Source organism: Oryza glaberrima, chromosome 4, assembly GCF_000147395.1.
Source record: "Oryza glaberrima chromosome 4, OglaRS2, whole genome shotgun sequence".
Lineage (NCBI taxonomy): Eukaryota > Viridiplantae > Streptophyta > Magnoliopsida > Poales > Poaceae > Oryza > Oryza glaberrima.
This window is the reverse complement of record NC_068329.1, coordinates 8063696-8081739: the sequence shown is the minus strand read 5'-3', so window position 1 is coordinate 8081739 and position 18044 is coordinate 8063696. Positions and strand designations below refer to the sequence as shown.

Sequence of the window (18044 nt, the reverse complement as noted above, 5' to 3'; positions counted from 1 at the left end):
AAACAAGAAACACACAAAAATATGCACGCTCCTATCAACTATTAGGTAGTGGCAGCTCAAATATCACACAAACTCAAGCTTTTAACCAAGCTCTTACAAGTTCTTACCAAAGCAAGCGGAATGGTGATGTACACCGACTTAACCAAGCACCCCAATGGAGGTTGGATGTATCGATGCCTTGGCAAACACTTGCTGTACGGCTACAATCAGATCTGTGGAGCTCTGGGTAGGCTTAAATATGTAGCAAAGGGATAGCAAATGCTCAAATCAGAGAATGCAAAGTTGAATAATGGTTCAAAGTCAAGTACCGTGCTGGTCCTAGGCTAGAACGTTCTAGAGACGCGAGCCTAGACACAAGCGATACCACAGGATAGCACTAGAAACAACTTAGGCACACTCTGATAGATCATGTTCAGCTCAAAGATGCAACTGATTTTTTTTCTTTCTTTCTTCTTCCTTCTTTCTTCTTCTTTTTTTTTCTCTCCTTATTTTTTGGTGTGGCTTTTCTTTTCTTTTTTTCTTTTTATGCACCTTCCTGCCTTTTCCTTACTTTCTTTTTTTTATTTTATTTTTTTTCTGTAAAAACAACTCAAGGACCTCAATGCAAGATTACCGGGACTCAAATGTAAATATGAAAATTACAAGGACTCAACTGTAAAAGTCCAAACCAAAATTTAAAATTATACAAAAATGGAATGCTGAATTTATACTGGTTCCGTTTTTCCAAACGGATCTCGAAACTAACACCAAACAAAAATTCACCAAGGTGTTTGACACAACTCGGAACAGGCGAAACCGTCGTGAGAGGGAGGGAGTCGGACTCAGCTAAAGTGGGCGACAAAAGGAGATGGCGCCAACCGGTCTTCACGCGTGGGAAGAGTTTGGAAAGTTTGGCCTTAGATGGAAACTAACCAACCTGATTGATCTAATCTGCAAAACTTCCTCCAAAAACCGATCTGTTATCCTTTCTTTCTCCTTCCTCACGCCTTTCTCCTTCCTCGCGCGTTTCTTCCTCCTCACGCGCAACAGAAAAAAGAACACGGGACAGTGCGCAACCACTCAACTGGAACCCAGATACAGCTCCACAACTTCAAAAACTAACCGACAGAAACTTATGAAAACTACAAAAATAGAACTGTGGCAGCGAGCCGATTCCGTTTTCGTAGGTCCCGACGATAACAGAGACACGGAGGCGACGACGACTCTGGTATAAAACGTGACCAGAACTCGAAACTCTAAACGAACTAGACGCTAAGACCAGCAATTACGACTCGACGATGCAACACAAAACTCAACAAAAGCAAAAACTGAAAAGAACTATGCAATGGCACAAGTATGGCTAGGTACAGGATGCAAATTTTTTTGTATGGCTATTTTCTGGTTATAGGTAGAAGAAAACTCACCGAGCAACGAAAGCTCTGATACCACTTGATGAACCCTGAGTTCCACTCGACACTCAAGGCTGTTGTTGGCCCGATCTAGTCTGCAAAACTTCCTCCGAAAACAGATCTGTTATCTTTTCTTTCTCTCCTCTTCCTCGCGCAAGAGAAACAAGCACGGCCGAATACAGACGACAAACCCTTGATGCAACTCAGCAACTCCAAGACCGACTGACAAAAACTTCTGAAAACTAGAAAAACAAAACCCTGACAACAAGATGATTCCATTTTCCTAGGTCCCGACGACAACAAAGACACGGCGGGGGCGATGACAGTGGTACGAAACGTGACCAGAACTCGAAACTCTAAACGAACTAAACGCTAAGACCAGCAACACGACTCGACAATGCAACACAAAACTCAACAAAGCAAAAACTGATAAAAACAATGCAATGGCACAATATGGATAGGTACAGGATACAATTTTTTTTGTATGGCAATTTTCTGGTTATGGGTAGATAAAACTCACCGAGCAACGAAAGCTTTGATACCACCTGATGAACCCTGAGTTCCTCTCAACACTCAAGGCTGTTGTTGGCCCGATCTTTCGGTGAGTTGTGATAACTACGATTTGGGAGAAACGTTGACGATCTGACTACAACCGTATGAGACGTTGTGTTGCGCCTTAGCGATCGATACACCTCTCCGTGGGTTGTTGATCTTGCCGGTGCAGATCAACCCTATTCCTGCAAGCAAATCGAAGAAACAAGCAAGAACAAGATAAAAGCAATCTAATATTGCAAATAGGAATTTAATACAAATGATAAGTTGGGGTTCCGAAGAACAAGCAGTCGGACGGTCTAGCCGACACGCACGCTGCAAGCAAGTAGCAATGGCTAAACTTTAATCTATCAAAACCCAAGAAATTCTAAAGGGGTACCTAACTATTTAAAGAGGTGGGAGGACGACCTAAGGGAACCCTAGGGTCGTGCTCCACCTGGTTGGGGCGCACCCCACATGGGCCGGGGTCCCAAATGAAGTTACAAGCCCATAAGCCCATTATAGGTGACGCAACACCTTGTTCCTGTGATTCCGGCCACACGATATGGAATTTAGAGAAGAGGCTGGTTCCGTTGGAAAGAGGGCTCCGAGAGCTTTCCATCAAGTACTCACGGGCCGGAAACGGAGGTCGTATGCAGATTCGGTGGCCGTTTAAAGTCAGCAGTGTAGTAGGTGGCCGAATCGGATTCCAGCACTTGGAGTACTTGATCTCGATAACTTCTTGTTCATCCATGATGTGAGCAATGGTTGCATCCGTGGTAGCCATGGTCACATCATAATATATCCACGGACATCTACAAAAAAAGTTACATCCGATTCTCCCCGCTTTGCCGAGTTCGGCAAATTTAAAATCGCCAAATTCCTCTTGCAAAATTCTGTTTTTGTGGCGAGAAGCTTCGGGACCTATTCGCATAGAACTTTGAAAAAAATTCTACAAGCTTCATATTTTGTCTGTTTGAGATAAGATTTTCTGTGGTTGGTTCCAGTGTGCTCCTGGTTGTGAAAAAAATATCAAAAAAATAAAATAAAAATAATAAAAAAAAATTGTGTCTCTCTCCTCAGCACTAGAGGGAGCAAGCAAAAAAAAAAGAGGATCCAGCGAGCACACCACACCATTCCCCCTTTGTCACCACCTTCCACCACCGTTTCTTGTTTTCGTTGCTGTTTGGGTTTGTGTTTTGTGGCGTCCTTTGTGGTTAGGCTCGCGTCTCTACTTCGACTAGCCTAGGACCAGCACTATACACTATACCCTTGAGCGATTATTCAATTTGCTTTGGCTAACGTGGTTTCTAGTTTTCTCTTGAGCATTGCTTTCAGCCCACCAACAGCTCCACCACAAACCCAACTACAGCTTGACAGGTCTTGTTGCTACAGCACCGATACACCTCGTTCCACGGTTGCTAACTTGTGGGTTGCTGTCCCCCTCCTGTGGGCAAGGTAAGAACTGGTAAGAGCTTGTGAGACAAGCTGCGAGTGAAGTGAGAGTGAGCGTCTTGCAAAAGCTACATCCCAATAGTTGTGTAGGGCTTACATTACATCCTCCATTGTTTTGTTGTCCTTCATTTCTAAACCATGGCAGGTCCAGAGGATAATGATGAGGAGGGTGCATCTCATTCCCCACGCACCAAAGGCATCATCCAATACTTTACAAGGCAAGTGAAGCAGCACACAGAAGGACTTGATACAGATTTGCAGGTGACAAATGAGAAGATTGGACAATTGGAGTCCACGCAGATCTCCACCAACACTAAGCTTATAGGGCTGGAGGCAGCGGTCGCCCGCATTGACACTAGCCTTGCTGCTCTTGTGAGGCATTTTGATGCTCTCAATGCTGGAGGCAATGGTGGGGGTAATGACGATGACATTGACGGAGAGTACGTCGAGGATAATTTGGAGGATGAATATATTGCTGACACTGAACAAGATGATCGAGATGCTCGAGATTGTCGACGGCTACACAACAATCGACGAGGTATGGGTGGTCGCCGCCGACGCGAGGTACGCAATAATGATGATGCTTTTTCTAAAATTAAATTTAAGATTCCTCCTTTTGATGGAAAATATGATCCTGATGCGTACCTCTCTTGGGAGATTGCTGTTGACCAAAAATTTGCATTCCATGAGTTTCCTGAGAACACTAGAGTTAGAGCTGCTACTAGTGAGTTTCACCGATTTTGCTTCGGTTTGGTGGATAGAACATGGCAAGAAAAATCCTAATAACATGCCACAAACTTGGGATGCTTTGAAACGGGTCATGCGGGCTAGATTTGTTCCTTCTTACTATGCACGTGACTTGCTGAATAGGTTTTCACAATTGAGACAGGGTGCAAAAAGTGTAGAGGAATATTATCAGGAGTTACAAATGGGCTTGCTTCGTTGTAATTTAGAGGAAACTGAGGACGCTGCCATGGCTAGATTTTTGGGTGGGTTAAACCGCGAGATTTATGACATCGTAGACTATAAAGACTACACTAATATGACCCGATTGTTTCATCTTGCTTGTAAGGCTGAAAGGGAAGTGCAGGGACGACGTGCTAGTGCCAAGGCTAATTTTTCTGCAGGTAAAACTTCATCATGGTAGACACGCACCACTCCTCCGGCCGGCCGTACTGCTTCTCCATCTTCCACATCCACAACCAGTCGAGCAGCACCTCCTCCATCTAGTGACAAGTCAGCGACAAAGGCTGCTCAGCCAGCACCGAGTGCTTCTTCAATGGCATCCACTAGGCCGAACGAGAGATGTTCAGTGCCACCGTTGCAAGGGCTTTGGGCATGTGCAGCGTGACTGCCCTAGCAAGCGAGTTTTGGTAGTCAAAAATGATGGTGAGTACTCCTCTGCTAGTGATTTCGATGATGATACACTTGCTTTGCTTGCGGCTGACCATGCAGATAATGAGCCACCGGAAGAGCACATTGGGGCTGCATTTGCGGATCACTATGAGAGCCTCATTGTGCAGCGTGTCCTTAGCGCACAAATGGAGAAGGCGGAGCAAAATCAGCGACACACGTTGTTCCAAACAAAGTGTGTTGTCAAAGAGCGTTGTTGCCGCATGATCATTGATGGAGGTAGCTGCAACAACTTGGCTAGCAGCAAGATGGTGGAGAAGCTTGCACCTAGCACCAAACCGCACCCACATCCATACTACATCCAATGGCTAAACAACAGTGGTAAGGCGAAGGTAACAAAACTGGTGCACATTAATTTTGCAATTGGAAATTACCATGATGTTGTTGAATGTGATGTTGTGCCCATGCAAGCATGTAATATTCTGCTAGGTAGACCATGGCAATTTGATAGGGATTCTATGCATCATGGTAGGTCAAACTAGTACTCTTTTCTGTACCATGATAAGAAAATTGTGTTGCATCCCATGTCTCCTGAAGATATTTTGCGTGATGATGTTGCTAAGGCTGCCAAATCCAAATGTGAGAGTGATAAAAAAGCCCAATCTGATGGCAAGAAACCTGAGACAATCAATTTGAAACCCAAATGCTTACTTGCTACTAAATCTGATATTAATAAGTTGATTGCATCACCTTCAGTTGCCTATGCTTTGGTATGCAAAGATGCTTTGATTTCACTTCACGATATGCAGGAGTACTCTGATGTGTTTTCCAAGGAAGTGCCACCGGGGCTGCCACCGGTGCGCGGCATTGAGCATCAAATCGACTTGATCCCAGGTGCTTCCCTACCCAACCGTGCGCCATACCAAACCAACCCTGAGGAAACCAAGGAGATTCAGCGTCAAGTTCATGAGTTGCTTGATAAAGGGTATGTACGCGAGTCTCTTAGTCCATGTGCGGTTCCGGTAATTTTGGTACCAAAGAAAGATGGTTCATGGCGTATGTGTGTTGATTGTAGAGCTATTAATAACATTACCATTCGATATCGTCATCCTATTCCTAGGTTAGATGATATGCTTGATGAATTGAGTGGCTCTATTGTGTTCTCCAAAGTTGATTTGCGTAGTGGTTACCACCAGATTCGTATGAAGTTGGGTGATGAATGGGAAACAGCATTTAAAACGAAGTTTGGGTTGTATGAGTGGTTAGTGATGCCTTTTGGTTTAACTAATGCACCCAGCACTTTCATGAGGTTAATGAATGAGGTTTTGCGTCCTTTCATTGGAAAATTTGTGGTGGTCTACTTTGATGATATCTTGATTTACAGCAAGTCTATGGGTGAACATTTTAATCATTTACGTGCTGTTTTTAATGCTCTTCGTGATGCACGTTTATTTGGTAACCTTGAGAAGTGCACCTTTTGCACAGATCGAGTTTCTTTTCTTGGCTATGTTGTAACTCTGCAGGGGATTGAGGTTGATCAAGCCAAGGTTGAGGCAATTCAGAGTTGGCCGACTCCTAAAACGGTCTCACAAGTGCAGAGCTTTCTAGGACTCGCGGGGTTCTATCGCTGCTTTGTGCAGGATTTCAGCACCATTGCTGCACCATTGAATGCGCTTACAAAGAAGGGAGTGCCTTTCACTTGGGGCACATCACAAGAGAACGCATTCCACATGTTGAAAGATAAGTTGACCCATGCACCTCTCCTCCAACTTCCCGATTTTAATAAGACTTTTGAACTTGAATGTGACGCTAGTGGGATTGGATTGGGTGGTGTTTTGCTACAAGAAGGAAAACCTGTTGCATATTTTAGTGAAAAGTTGAGTGGGCCGGTTCTGAATTATTCTACTTATGATAAGGAATTGTATGCTCTTGTGCGAACTTTAGAAACATGGCAGCATTATTTGTGGCCCAAGGAATTTGTCATACATTCTGATCATGAGTCTTTGAAGCATATTCGTAGTCAAGGGAAACTGAACTGTAGACATGCTAAATGGGTTGAATTTATTGAATCTTTTCCTTATGTTATCAAACACAAGAAAGGGAAGGAGAACATCATTGCTGATGCTTTGTCTCGGAGATACACTTTGTTGACACAACTTGACTACAAGATTTTTGGCCTAGAAACAATCAAAGACCAATATGCGCATGATGCTGATTTTAATGATGTTTTGCTGCATTGTAAGGATGGAAGAACATGGAACAAATTCGTCATCAATGATGGGTTTGTTTTCAGAGCTAACAAGCTATGCATTCCAGCTAGCTCCGTTCGCTTGTTGTTGTTGCAGGAAGCGCATGGAGGTGGTTTGATGGGACATTTTGGTGCCAAGAAGACACAGGACATCCTTGCTAGTCATTTTTGGCCACAGATGTGAAGAGACGTTGGCAAGTTCGTTGCTCGCTGCACTACATGTCAAAATGCTAAGTCACGCTTACATCCACATGGTTTGTATATGCCTCTTCCTGTTCCTACTGTTCCTTAGGAAGATATTTCAATGGATTTTGTGTTAGGATTGCCTAGGACCAAGAGGGGGCGTGATAGCATTTTTGTGGTTGTGGATAGATTTTCTAAAATGGCACATTTCATACCATGTCATAAAACTGATAATGCTTCTCATATCGCTGATTTGTTCTTTCAAGAAATTGTTCGCTTGCATGGTGTGCCAAACACAATTGTTTCTGATCGTGACACAAAATTTCTTAGCCATTTTTGGAGAACTTTGTGGGCTAAATTGGGGGCTAAAATTATGTTTTCTACTACTTGTAATCCCCAAACTGATGGACAAACTGAAGTGGTGAATAGAACCTTGTCTACTATGCTTAGGGCTGTTTTGAAGAAAAATATCAAGATGTGGGAAGAATGCTTGCCTCATATTGAATTTGCTTATAATCGTTCCTTGCATTCTACTACAAAAATGTGCCCATTTCAGATTGTGTATGGTTTGTTGCCTTGTGCTCCAATTGATTTGATGCCTTTACCATCTTCTGAAAAACTGAATTTTGATGCTAAGCAACGTGCTGAGTTGATGTTAAAACTGCATGAGACAACTAAAGAAAACATAGAGCGCATGAATGCTAAGTATAAGTTTGCTGGTGACAAAGGTAGAAGGGAATTGAATTTTGAACCTGGAGATTTGGTATGGTTGCATTTGCGAAAAGAATGATTTCCTGATTTGAGAAAGTCTAAATTGATGCCTAGAGCTGATGGACCATATAAAGTGTTAGCAAAGATTAATGAGAATGCATATAAGCTTGATTTGCCTGCAGATTTCGGGGTTAGTCCCACTTTTAACATTGCAGATTTGAAGCCGTATTTGGGAGAAGAAGATGAGCTTGAGTCGAGGACGACTCAAATGCAAGAAGGGGAGGATGATGAGGACATCAACACCATCGATACATCCACGTCCCCCCCATGTACACCATCGATACATCCACGTCCCCCCCATGTACAGCATGATGGTCCTATTACCTGTGCTCGTGCACGTCAACTAAATTATCAGGTGAGTTCTTTCTTGAGTTCATATTCCTCGTCTTTATACCCCGGAGACGTGTGCACTTGTGTCTTACCCAGGAACGATGGAGAGGATCCAAAGGGAAGAGGATTCGCGCGGGGTGGATTCGGACTTCAGGGCAGCGCCAACTTCTGACGGCCGCCACGACTTCATGCGAACTCCGATTTGGGCGTGCAAGTACTTCATGGAAAGCTTATCAAGTCTACTTTCAAATGGATCCAGCCACATGTCCATATCTGTTCTGGAGCGGCCGCAATTGTCATTTTACTCCCGACTGTTTTCTGTCCATGGTGCTGCGTCACCTCTTTTGGCCCAATGGGCTGTGTATCCAAGTTGGGCCCATTAGGGGCGCGTCCTAGGGTTGGAGCACGACCCTATGGTCATTCTTGCCCTCTTCTTATACCTCTAGTCGCCGCCAAGAACACTAGGGTTTTGATGATAGAGATAGCTACTTGCTATTGGCTTGCAGCGCGGTGTTGGCTAAACCGCCCGTCTGCCTGTAATCGGAACCCCACCATATTGTGTTTGATAGTGAAACTTTCATCTTTATCTAGCAATTTCAGTGCTTCTTCTACTTGTTCTTGCTTGTTCTTCGATTGCTTGCAGGACGAGTGCCCTCGTGGCCGGGTTGACGCGCACCACAAGTTCGCGGCGACCATTGGAGACGGTGTATCGGTTGCTAAGGCGCAGCGTCTTTGGACGATTGTAGTCGGGCCGTGAACGTCGTCTTCATCCAATCGAGTTATCCCTTACTTCTCATCGAAAGATCGGGCCACAAACCCTAGCGGGTTCGCATCACACCCAATACACTCCAATATATCCAAAAATCAGGTTTTGGTGCTTTTTGAACTTTTGCATTCCGGTGAAAAATTCACACCAACGTGTGCCAATATATGACAATTTTGGCATCAATTCACAAAACTTCGCCGCGCGAATCACGAAGTGAATTTTTGCCACGAACGCACCCAATTCACTCCAATATGTCAAAATATCATGTTTTGTTGCTTTTTGAAATTTTGCATTCTGGTGAAAAACTTCGCATCCACGTGTGCCAATATTGGCATTAATTGACAAATGTTCACCGTGCGAATCACGAAGTGATATTTTGCGACGAACGTACACAATACACTCCAATATGTCCAAAAATAAGGTTTTGGTGCTTTTTGAACTTTTGTTAATTAATGCCAATATTGGCATTAATTAACAAATGTTCACCGTGTGAATCACGAAGTGATATTTTTCGACGAACGTACACAATACACTCCAATATGTCTAAAAATCAAGTTTTGTTGCTTTTTGAACTTTTTCAATCCGGTCGAAAACATCGCACCCACGTGTGACAATATTGGCATTAATTAACAAAAGTTCGCCGCCCGAATCGTGAAGTGATTTTTTGCAACGAACGTAGCCAATACACTCCAATATGTCCAAAAATCAGGTTTTGGTGCTTTTTGAACTTTTGCAGTCCAGTGAAAAATTCGCACCCACGTCTGCCAATATATGACAATTTTGGCATTAATTGACAAAAATTCGCCGCGCGAATCACGAAGTGATTTTTTGCCTCGAACGCACCAAATTCACTCCAATATGTCCAAAAATAATGTTTTGTTGCTTTTTAAACTTTTTCATTCCGGTGAAAAACTTCGCACCCACGTGTGCCAATATTGCCATTAATTGACAAAACTTCACCGCGTGAATCACGAAGTGATATTTTGCAACGAACGTACACAATACACTCCAATATGTCCAAAAGTCATGTTTTGTTGCTTTTTGAACCTTTTCAATCCAGTCGAAAACATCGCACCCACGTGTGACAATATTGGCATTAATTAACAAAAGTTCGCCGCGTGAATCACGTAGTGATTTTTTTGCTACGAACGCACCCAATACGCTCCAATATGTCGAAAAATCATGTTTTGGTGCTTTTTAAACTTTTGCATTCCGGTGAAAAACTTCGCACCCACGTGTGCCAATATTGCCATTAATTGACATTAGTTCGCCGCGCGAATCACGAAGTGATTTTTTGCAACGAACGTACACAGTATACTCCAATATGTCCGAAAGTCATGTTTTAACATTTTCATTACGGTGAAAAACTTCACACCCACGTGTGCCAATATTGGCATTAATTGACAATAGTTCGCCGCCCGAATCGTGAAGTGATTTTTTGCAACAAACGAACCCAATACACTGCAATATGTCCAAAAATTAGGTTTTGGTGCTTTTTGAACTTTTGCAGTCCGGTGAAAAATTCGCACCCACGTCTGCCAATATATGACAATTTTGGCATTAATTGACAAAAATTCGCAGCGCGAATCACGAAGTGATTTTTTGCCTCGAACGCACCAAATCCACTCCAATATGTCCAAGAATCATGTTTTGTTGCTTTTTAAACTTTTTCATTCCGGTGAAAATCTTCGCACCCACGTGTGCCAATATTGCCATTGATTGACAAAAGATCGCCGCACGAATCACGAAGTTATTTTTTGCCACGAACGCACCCAATAGACTACAATATGTCCAAAAATCATGTTTTGGTGCTTTTTAAACATTTGCATTCCGGTGAAGAACTTCGCACCCACGTGTGCCAATATTGCCATTAATTGACGTTAGTTCGTCGCGCGAAATACGAAGTGATTTTTTGCAACGAACGTACACAATACACTCCAATATGTCCAAAAATCTTATTTTGTTGCTTTTTGAACTTTTTCATTCCGGTGAAAAACTTCGGACCCACGTGTGCCAATATTGGCATAAATTGACAATAGTTCGCCGCCCGAAATGTGAAGTGATTTTTTGCAACGAATGTACCCAATACACTCCAATATGTCCAAAAATCATGTTTTGTTGGTTTTTGAACTTTTGCATTCTTGTAAAAAAACTTCGCACCGACGTGTGCCAATATTGGCATTAATTGACAAATATTCACCACGCGAATCACGAAGTGGTTTTTTGCCACGAACGCACCCAATACACTCTAATATATCAAAAAATCAGGTTTTGGTGCTTTTTGAACATTTCCATTCCGGTGAAAAATTCGCACCCACGTGTGCCAATATATGACAATTTTGGCATTAATTGACAAAAATTCGCCGCGTGAATCACGAAGTGATTTTTTGCCTCGAACGCACCAAATTCACTGTGATATGTCCAAAAATCTTGTTTTGTTGCTTTTTATACTTTTTCATTCCGGTCAAAAACATTGCACCCACGTGTGACAATATTGGCATTAATTGACAAAAGTTCACCGCGCGAATCACGAACGCACCCAATAGACTCCAATATGTCCAAAAATCATGTTTTGGTGGTTTTTAAACTTTCGCATTCCGGTCAAAATCTTTGCACCCACGTGTGCCAATATATGACAATTTTGGCATTAATTGACAAAAATTCGCCGCGTGAATCACGAAGTGATTTTTTGCCTCGAACGCACCAAATTCACTGTGATATGTCCAAAAATCTTGTTTTGTTGCTTTTTATAATTTTTCATTCCGGTCAAAAACATTGCACCCACGTGTGACAATATTGGCATTAATTGACAAAAGTTCACCGCGCGAATCACGAACGCACCCAATAGACTCCAATATGTCCAAAAATCATGTTTTGGTGGTTTTTAAACTTTCGCATTCCGGTCAAAATCTTTGCACCCACGTGTGCCAATATATGCCAATATTGGCATTAATTGACAAAGGTTCGCCACGCGAATCTCGAAGTGATGCAGCAGCGGGGGTTCCCGATCTTTCGATGAGAGGAGGATAAACTTCGATTTGGGGGAGGATACGACGTTGGCGGTCCAACTACAACTACCACAGGGGTGCTGCGCCTTAGCAACCGGTACACCGACTCCACGTTGTTGCTGTTCTTGCCGTGCCAAGAACAACCTTGAACCTGCAAGCAATCGAAGAACAAGCAAGAACAAGTTGACAAGGAAACAGCTCACGGCACTTGTCAAATGATGAAACTGAAACAAACCAAAATGGGGTTCTGAATACAAGTATCCGGGTGGTCTAGCCGACACACGCGAGTACAAGGAAGTAGCTGCAGCTAAACTTACATCAAAACAAAACCCAAAATGCAAAATGGTGGCTGCTAGGAGTTTATATAGGTGGAGGAATGACCAGGAGAGGAGGTGGGAGCAAACCCTAGGTTTTGTGGACCCCTAATGGGTTGTAAAGATACAAGGCCCAAGCCCAAGTTTCTGATGTAAAGAACTATTTTCGTCATTCTGAGCAGCTTGGGTCAAATTTGATGGTGAGGCCACACATAGCTGAAAGTAGACGACGAGATCTTTCCAACAAGTACTCATTTGCCCCGTTTGCCCTCCGGAGTGAAGAGCATTGACTTCATCAAATCAGCGCTGCTAGTGCTGCTTGCGATCTGATTCCTCTCCCATATTCCTAACAACAAGTGGATCACAACAACCATTTAGTAGCACCCAATTCTGAGAAGAACTTGTATGATTAGCTAGGAATGACTTTACCTGATAATTAAGTTCACGAGCTCGAGCTCTAGTCATTGGTCCTTGCTGTGCAATAGGCGTGGTTGTATCGTTGGAAGGGATGTCCTCATCATCCTCCCCTTCTTGCATTTGAGTCGTCCTCGACTCTAACTCATCTTCTTCTCCCAAATATGGCTTTAAATCTGCAATGTTAAACGTGTTAAACGTGGGGCTAACCCCAAAATCGGCAGGTAGCTCAAGCTTGTATGCATTGTCATTAATCTTTTGTAGCACTTTGAAAGGACCATCAGCTCTAGGTAGCAACTTAGATTTTCTCAAATTAGGGAACCTATCCTTTCTCAAATGCAACCAAACCAAATCACCAGGTTCAAAAGCAACATGTTTCTTTCCTTTGCTCCCAGCAAGTTTATACTTAATATTCATGCGCTCTATGTTCTCCTTAGTGGTCTCATGCAGTTTTAACAGCAATTCAGCGCGATGTTTTGCATCAAAGTTCACTCTCTCTGAAGTTGGGAGGGGCAAAAGATCAATTGGAGCACGGGGTAGAAGGCCATAAACAATCTCAAAAGGACACTTCTTAGTAGTAGAATGTTGTGAACGATTATAAGCAAACTCAACATGAGGCAAACATTCTTCCCACATTTTAATATTCTTTTTCAAAACAGCCCTAAGCATTGTAGATAATGTTCTATTCACCACCTCAGTTTGTCCATCAGTTTGGGGGTGACATGTAGTAGAAAATAAAAGTTTAGTCCCCAACTTAGCCCACAAGGTTCTCCAAAAATGACTAAGGAATTTTGTATCGCGATTAGAAACTATGGTGTTTGGCACTCCATGCAAGCGAACAATCTCACGAAAGAACAAATCAGCAACATGTGTAGCATCATCACTCTTATGACAAGGTATGAAATGCGCCATCTTAGAAAATCTATCTACAACAACAAAGATACTGTCCCTCCCCTTCTTTGTTCTAGGCAGCCCTAAAACAAAGTCCATAGAAATATCCTCCCAAGGCACACTAGGAACAGGCAAAGGCATATACAAACCATGAGGGTTAAGGCGTGACTTAGCTTTTTAGCATGTTGTGCAGCGAGCAACGAACCTCTCCACGTCTCTCCTCATCTTGGGCCAAAAGAAATGATCAGCAAGGATATCCTCCGTCTTCTTCACACCAAAGTGTCCCATCAGCCCTCCACCATGCGCTTCCTGCAATAATAGCATACGCACGGAGCTAGCTGGAATGCATAACTTATTAGCTCTAAACACAAACCCATTGGTGAGAACGAATTTGTTCCAAGTCCTTCCCTCCTTGCAATTCAACAACACATCTTTAAAATCATCATCGTGCACATATTGCTCTTTTATTGTTTCTAAGCCAAAAATTTTGAAGTCAAGTTGGGATAGCATTGTGTAACGTCTAGACAAAGCATCAGCAATGACATTTTCTTTTCCCTTCTTATGTTTGATGACATATGGAAAAGATTCAATAAATTCAACCCATTTAGCATGCCTACGGTTAAGTTTTGCTTGACTTCGAATGTGTTTCAAAGATTCATGATCAGAGTGTATAACAAATTCTTTGGGCCATAAATAATGCTGCCATGTTTCCAATGTTCGCACTAGAGCAAACAATTCCTTATCATAAGTAGAATAATTCAAACTAGGCCCACTCAATTTCTCGCTGAAATATGCTACAGGTTTGCCTTCTTGTAACAACACACCACCCAATCCAATCCCACTAGCATCACATTCAAGCTCAAAAGTTTTGTTGAAGTCAGGAAGTTGGAGTAAAGGAGCGTGTGTTAACTTATCTTTCAAAGTGTCGAATGCATTCCTTTGTGCTGCAGCCCAAGTGAATGTGACATTTCTCTTGGTAAGCTCATGTAGTGGGGCTGCAATGGTGCTAAAATCCTTCACAAAGCGGCGGTAGAACCCAGCAAGTCCTAGAAAGCTTCTCACTTGTGTGATCGTTGTTGGAACCGGCCAGCTATGTATGGCTTCAACCTTGGCCTGATCTACTTCAAGTCCCTGCGGAGTCACAACATAGCCAAGAAAAGAGACTCGATCTGTGCAAAATGTGCACTTCTCAAGGTTACCAAATAAACGTGCATCTCGTAGAGCATCAAAAACAGCACGCAAATGACCATGATGATCCTCTATTGATCTGCTATATATGAGAATGTCATCAAAATATACCACCACAAATCTGCCAATGAAAGCACGTAAAACTTCATTCATTAATCTCATGAAAGTACTGGGTGCATTAGTGAGACCAAAGGGCATGACTAACCACTCATATAGGCCGAATTTAGTTTTAAAAGCTGTTTTCCGTTCATCTCTAACTTCATGCGAATCTGGTGGTAACCACTACGCAAATCAATTTTGGAGAACACAAGTGAACCACTCAATTCATCAAGCATATCATCTAGCCTAGGTATAGGATGACGATATCTGATTGTGATGTTGTTAATTGCTCTACAATCCACACACATGCGCCATGAGCCATCTTTCTTAGGACAGCACAAGGACTAAGAGACTCACGCACATACCCCTTGTCGAGTAACTCTTGCACTTGACGCTGAATCTCCTTTGTTTCCTCCGGGTTGGTCCTGTATGGCGCACGGTTTGGCAGAGAGGCCCCAGGAATGAGGTCAATTTGGTGCTCAATCCCTCGAATTGGTGGCAGCCCCGGTGGAACCTCCTTTGGGAAAATATCAGCATACTCCTGCAAAAGGTTAGTGACCGGAGGAGGCAAAGAAATAGGAGTATCCTCAATTGGAAATAAGGTTTCTTTGCAAACCAAAGCATAGCAAACAACAGTGTCAGTGTCAACTTCATCCAAATCTGATTTTGTTGCAATGAAACAAGATCCCTTTAGCTTAATCTCATTTTTATTATTTTGAACAGAGTTGGTGGGTTTGTTCTTATGCTTCTCAAGTTCATTAGCCGCAATAAGATGCTCACTCCTAGTATGCTCCTGATTTTTTTGTTTACTAGCTCTAGCAAGTTCATCCTTTAAAATAACTTCAGGAGACATTGGATGTAACACAAGTTTTTTTCCATTATGCACAAAGGAGTATTGATTGGATTTGCCAAAGTGTAAAGAATCTTTATCAAACTGCCATGGCCTACCTAATAACATAGAACATGCTTGCATAGGCACAACATCACAGTTGATTGAATCATGATAAGAACCAATGGCAAAATGTACTCTTACCAATCGTGTTACCTTTATCTTGCCGCTGCTATTAAGCCATTGAATATAGTAGGGCTGCGGATGTGGCTGTGTGCTCAATGCAAGTTTCTCCACCATTTCAGCACTAGCCAAATTATTGCAGCTTCCTCCATCTATGATCACGCGGCAAGAGCGTTCCTTGATCACACACTTGGTTTGAAACAAGGTGTGGCGCTGATTCTGTTCAGCCCTTTCCATTTGTGCGCTTAGCACTCGCTGCACCACGAGGCTCTCATAGTGCTCTGCAGCTTCAGCCCCAATGTGTTCCTCATCTTGGTGGGGCGCGTCACCTTCCCCTGCATTGTTAGTTGCAAGCAAAGCATAGGTTTCTTCATCTAAATCACTAGCGGAGGAGTACCCACCATCAGCTCTCACGATCATTACACGAGTGCTTGGGCAGTCCTTGCGCACGTGACCATAGCCCTTGCAGCGTAGGCACTGAATATCTCTTGTCCTTCCTGATGATGCTACTGATGATGAGCTCTTGGAAGGTGTAGCAGCAACCCCTCTTGTTGGTTCACTCGGGCATGGTGTAGAGTTTGTTGTAGAGGGACGCAGCTTGTTGCTTGAGGACGATGGTGCTGCTGCTCGAGTTGACGGTGCAGCAGCGTTGGAAGGTGTCCAAGAGCTAGCACGACTTGCAGAAATGTTAGTCCTGAAGCTAGCTCTTCGTCCCTGTACTTCCCTTTCAGCTTTACAAGCAAGATGAAACAAACGATTAATTGAATTATATTCTATGTAGGCCAAAATGTCCTGAATTTCTCGGTTCAGCCCACCCATGAATCTAGCCATACCAGCATCATCATTTTCTACCAATCCACAACGAAGCATTCCTGTTTGCAAAGCTTGATAATACTCCTCTACAGATTTGTTTCCCTGTCTAAGTTGTTGCAATTTGTGCAGCAAATCACGTGCATGATATGAAGGAACAAATCTAGCTCGCATGACTCTTTTCATTGCATCCCAGGTTTGGGGAGTGTTATTTGGATTGGAACGAACAAATTCACTCCACCAAATGGATGCAAAATCAATGAACTCACTAGTAGCAGCCCTAAGACGTTTATTCTCAGGAAAATCATGGCAAGCAAATTTCTGATCAATGGCTAACTCCCAAGTAAGATATGCATCAGGGTCATATTTTCCATCAAAGCAAGGAATGGTAAACTTGATCTTGCCTAAAGAATCATCATTATCACGTACCTCCCGCCGTGGTGGAGCGCCCATGCCATGGCGCTGCCGGCGCTGTTGTCTTTGTGGACGACCAAGTACCTCCTCATCATGCTTGGTGTCAGCAGCGTACTCCAGTTCTTCCCTTGCTGCGATGCTGCTATTAGCATCATGGCCATTGTGGTTGCGCCTAGCCGATCCATCATGACCATCTTGGCCCATTCTCTCCAACGTATTCAAGATACCTGCAAGAGAAGTGTTCACAGCCACAAGGGACCTCTCCAATGAGGAAAGCTTGGAGTTGGTGTCAATTTGAGCAGCCTCCAATTGACCAAGGCGATCATTGGCGACCCTAACATCCTCATCAAGGCCTTCTGCATGCTCCCTCACTTGGCGCTCAAAATGTTGTATGATGCCCCTCGTACGTGGTGAATGTTGAGGGTGCTCCCCCGATCCTCCTGTCATGGTTAATGGGAAGAAACAATTCACAAGAAATATGTCCTATCAACTACTGGAGCTAGGTGTTGTCCATCTCCACTTCTACCAAACTTGTGCAAACGAGTTCTTACATGTTATTACTTTGTTATGTCAAAGGCGTTGGCAAACAGCAAGAACAGCAACAACGGTTAGTAGTACCGGAGCCGACAACAAGCACGATCCTGTGATATAGTAGATAAAAATTTGTGGAGCTATAGGTGGCTGAAAGTAATATCAAGGTACAGCTAGAACCACATTAATCAAAGCAAGTTGAATAATCGTTCAACGATGGTGTTGTGCTGGTCCTAGGCAAAACCCTTTAGAGACGCGAGCCTAGTCACAAGCGTAGCCACTCAAAATAGCACGAAAATAACACAAACAAAACAGCAACAACAACAACTTCCTCTCTT

The 18044-nt window shown here is 43.2% G+C and overlaps 1 pseudogene; it reads right to left on the bottom strand.

Moving 5' to 3' along the window:
* Positions 1 to 12125: 12125 nt before the first annotated feature.
* Positions 12126 to 17622, bottom strand: LOC127770737 (uncharacterized; annotated as a pseudogene).
* Between the last annotated feature and the right edge of the window lie 422 nt (positions 17623 to 18044).